The sequence below is a fragment of the Eumetopias jubatus genome, unplaced genomic scaffold, assembly GCF_037043125.1.
Source record: "Eumetopias jubatus isolate StellerSeaLion01/CBP00866 unplaced genomic scaffold, mEumJub1_p1.0 scaffold_14, whole genome shotgun sequence".
NCBI classification, from domain to species: domain Eukaryota; kingdom Metazoa; phylum Chordata; class Mammalia; order Carnivora; family Otariidae; genus Eumetopias; species Eumetopias jubatus.
In genome coordinates, this window is record NW_028274820.1 from 4,913,309 (window position 1) to 4,918,142 (window position 4,834).

Below are 4,834 nucleotides of genomic sequence, written 5' to 3' on the forward strand. Positions count from 1 at the left end.
ACAGAGAGGGAGAGAGAGAATCCTTCAGCAGACTCCACACCCAGCACAGAGCCCAATATGGGGCTTGATCTCACAACCTGAGACTGTGATCTGAGCCTAAATCAAGAGTTGGACGCCTAACCAACTGAGCCACCCAGGCACCCCCATAATTTGCTTTTTAAAAGACAGTTAAGAAAATGAAAAGGCAAGCTACAGAGTGGGGGAGAACATTTGAAAAGCGTATATCTGACAAGGGATTTTTATCCAGAATATATATAACCAATAAATACATTAAGACATGTACAACATCATTAAGTGTCAGGAAATACTTAAATTAAAACTGCAGGGAAACACACATGCACTGGAGTGGCTAAAATTTGGAAAACCGACAATATCAAATGTTGACAAGGATGTGGGGCAAATAGAAATCTCATACATCAGGCTTAGAATGTAAAATGAGGCAGCAACTTTGGAAGCAGCTTAGCAGGGCTTTGTAAAGCTAAATATACACTTACCACATGATCCAACAAAGCCACTCCTAGGTATTTACCCAAGAGAAATGAAAATATGTACACACAAGGACATAAGTGAATGTTCATACCGGTATTGTTTATAATAGCCCCAAACTGGGATCATCCCAAGAGCCTATTCAATGAATGATTGAATGAATGAATGAATGAACAAGTTATATCCATACTGTAAAATATCACTCAGCATTAAAAAGGAGCAAATCAAGCTTTGCGCAGTGGCAGTATCGTAGCCAATGAGGTTTATCCGAGGCACGATTATTGCTAATTGAAAAGGGAACAAATCACTGATACATGCGGCAACATGGAGGCATCATAAAAATGTTATGCTAAGTGAAGGAAGTTAAAAGCAGAAGACTATGTAATGCACGATTTCTTCTCTCTGAAGTTCTAGAAAAGGCAAATGTTACTAACAGAAAGCAGAGTAATTGTTGCCTGAGGCTGAGTCCAGGATGGATTGGTTACAAAGGGGCATCGGGGAATTTGGGGTGGGGTGGGTTATTAGAAAGGCTTCATGTCTTGCATGTGGTGGTGGTTACAAGACTTTACAGTTGCCAAAACCTGCCAATTTAAAATGAGTGATGTAAATTATACCTCACTAAACTGGGGGAAAAATAGAGTGAGAAAAAGAACAATGGATATAAAATTGTTTCGACTCTAAAGACATGAAAAATATAGACTTTTAAATAAAAATATTAAATACAAAATTAGAACAAATTGTAAAATGGATGCTAAAAGAAAATCAGTGAGTTGGACAATAGTAATGAAGAATTTACCCAGAACTCAAACTAGTGAAATAAAGGGTTTTTGTTTGTTTGTTTGTTTTAAGGAAAGAACAGTTAAGAGACATAAAGGACAGATTCAGAGACTACTGTATATATTTTAGAAATTTCCTAAAAAAAGCAGAAAAGGAATAACAGGAAACAAATATTTCATAAGATAATCACTGAGAAATTTCTAGATTTGTAGAAAGACAGGATCTTTCAAGCAGTTCACTCCGAGCTCTAACCAGGGCAAATAAAAATAAAACCTCACCCACACACATGGCTGTGAAATGGCAGAACACCAAAAATAAAGAGAACATCTTTGAGCTAACACATTAAAAAAAAATAGATTACCACAAAGCTCTAACACCCTGCCATCAGACTTCTAATCAGCAGTAATGAAGTATCATCTTCAAAGGGGCCAAGGCAGAATAATTACCAACTTCAAACTTTGAACTCGGTCATTCTTCAAATGAGAGTGCAAAACCAGTACCTTTCCTGCTTTTCAAATTTTAAGAGTTTACCAACAAAGGTCTAGAGGAGTAAATTAAGACTGTTCTTCTACAAAAAAAAAAAAAAAAAAAAAGACTGTTCTCTTTGGCAAGAAAAGGAACCCTAGAGAAGACAGGATACGGAAACGCTGGTGAGTCCAGAAACAGGTCATTTGATGGAAGTAGCTATTGACTGGGAAAAATGACTGTTCTGTGTTTTAAAAATAAAAGTTTCCGTAACAAATGGGTGTAGGAGCCTCTGTTCTGGAGGAGAAGAACGCCACCAAATAGAATAATGTCAGACTCTAGAAAAAAGTTTAGATTGATGCACGTCACAAAATGCCAGGGGCACCAAAGACACACAAAAATTCCTTATGTGACAAATAGAGTCTCACTAAGCTTATGGAATCTTGGTGGTTCTCTGGCTATACCTCCATCGTGGGGAGGGGTCTCTGTATAATCCACATGTGGGGCTTCACTCCACCCACCCCCGGCAAGTGTCGTTATTAATGTGATATTTTTCTTTGGTGCTTACAATGTCCCCTAAGCTCAGTGAAAACTTTGGACATTGGATACAAAATTGAATGGTGGAATTCATGTTTAGTACATCCTGCAGTGTGAATTTAAGTATTGATGCTATACGAGAGGAATGAGTGTGACTGCCTTTTACCTACATAATCTTCAGTCTCCTGCCTCTGTGGCAGAATCCCTTGTTAAAACTTATTTTTGCTACCTTTGTTATTATTGTGTCTCATGAATTTCTCTGTTTCTTAATTTTTTACTGAATATCGCACATACAGAAGAGGGGGCAGAACACAAAAATTTCAGCTCAACCCATTACCACTTACTGAGCAAAAATCATGTAACCACCTCCCGCTTCTAGAAATAGAACATCAGACACACCCAAGAAACCGCTGAGTGGCTCCTCCTTCCTCCCAGAGGGCTGCAAGCCCTTAGTTCTATCACAATCATTTATTTTTGCCTGTTCTTGTACTTTTACGTATATGCAATCCAATACTACGTGTTCTTCTGTGTCTGGCTTTTTCCCACTTATTCATGTGTTTGTGACATTCATCCCTGTTTGCAGTGTGTTTATTTGTATTACCAAATAGTATTATGTTGTATGGATATTCCATAACATACCCAGTCTTCCGTTGGTGAATTGTACACATCTTTAGTGAACATGTGAATGCATTTCTACAGGATTGTAACTCAGGTTGATTTTCTGGGTCATCAGGTGCACATAGGCTCCGCTTCAGTTGACAATGTCGGTTTTTCAAATGTGGTTTGGCCAATATTTGCACCCATCGACAATGTCTGAAGTTTCCAGGTACTCTACCTTCTCGGTGAGATTGGTTGTGCCAGGATTTTATTTTATTTTATTTTTTTAAAGATTTTATTTATTTATTTGACAGGGAGAGACACAGCGAGAGAGGGAACACAAGCAGGGGGAGTGGGAGAGAGAGAAGCAGTCTTCTCATGAAGCAGGGAGCCCGATGTGGGGCTCAATCCCAGGACCCTGGGATCATGGCCTGAGCCGAAGGCAAACTCTTCACCAACTGAGCTACCCAGGCGCCCCTGGGCCAGGATTTTAAATGGGACCATTTTAGTGGGTGTGTGGTGGAGATTTTAATTTACATTTCTTTATGTAAGAAATGTAAATTTTTTCATGTATTTATTGTCATTTGAGCGTCTCTTCTTTGAATGTCACTTCGAGTTTCTTACCCACTTTTCTTTTACCTTGTTGATTGTCTTACTGATTTGAAAGAGCGCTTTATAACATCCTGGACACAAGCCTCTGTCAGTTACATGTGTTGTAAACATCTTCTCCCATGGTGTTGTTTTAATATATTTTCAAATCATTTTTTAAATTTTTTTATTGTTATGTTAATCACCATATATTACATCATTAGTTTTTGATGTAGTGTTCCATGATTCATTGTTTGTTCATAACACCCAGTGCTCCACGCAGAATGTGCCCTCTTTAATACCCATCACCAGGCTAACCCATCCCCCCACCCTCCTCCCCTCTAGAACCCTCAGTTTGTTTTTCAGAGTCCATCATCTCTCGTGGTTTGTCTCCCCCTCTGACTTACTCCCCTTCATTCTTCCTCTCCTGCTATCTTCTTCTTTTTCTTTTTTTTTCAGAAGTACAGATCTGTGATTCAACAGTCTTGCACAATTCACAGCGCTCACCATAGCACATACCCTCCCCAATGTCTATCACCCAGCCACCCCATCCCTCCTACCCTCAACCACTCCAGCAACCCTCAGTTTGTTTCCTGAGATTAAGAATTCCTCATATCAGTGAGGTCCTATGATACATGTCTTTCTCTGATTGACTTATTTCACTCAGCATAACACTCTCCAGTTCCATCCACATCATTGCAAATGGCAAGATCTCAGTCCTTTTGATGGCTGCATCATATTCCATTGTGTACATATACCACATCTTCTTTATCCATTCATCTGTCGATGGACATCTTGGCTCTTTCCACAGTTTGGCTATTGTGGACATTGCTGCTATAAACATTGGGGTGCACGTACCCCTTCAGGTCCCTACATTTGTATCTTTGTGGTAAATACCCAGTAGTGCAATTGCTGGATCGAATGGTAGCTCCAATTTCAACTGTTTGAGGAACCTCCATACTGTTTTCCAGAGGGGTTGCACCAGCTTGCATTCCCACCAACAGTGTAGGAGGGTTCCCCTTTCTCCACATCCCCACCAACATCAGTCCTTTCCTGACTTGTTAATTTTAGCCATTCTGACTGGTGTGAGGTGGTATCTCATTGAGGTTTTGATTTGGATTTCCCTGATGTCGAGCGATGTTGAGCACTTTTTCATGTGTCTGTTGGCCATTTGGATGTCTTCTTTGGAAAAATGTCTGTTTTCATGTCTTCTGCCCATTTCTTGATTGGATTATTTGTTCTTTGGGTGTTGAGTTTGATAAGTTCTTTATAGATTTTGGATACTAGCCCTTTATCTGATATGTCATTTGCAAATATTTTCTCCCATTCTGTCGGTTGTCTTTTGGTTTTGTGGACTGTTTCTTTTGCTGTGCAAAAGCTTTTT

The 4,834-nt window shown here is 39.4% G+C and overlaps 1 pseudogene; it reads left to right on the forward strand.

Moving 5' to 3' along the window:
• Nucleotides 1–713: 713 nt before the first annotated feature.
• Nucleotides 714–782, forward strand: LOC114213720 (U4 spliceosomal RNA; annotated as a pseudogene).
• The last annotated feature ends 4,052 nt before the right edge of the window (nt 783–4,834 follow it).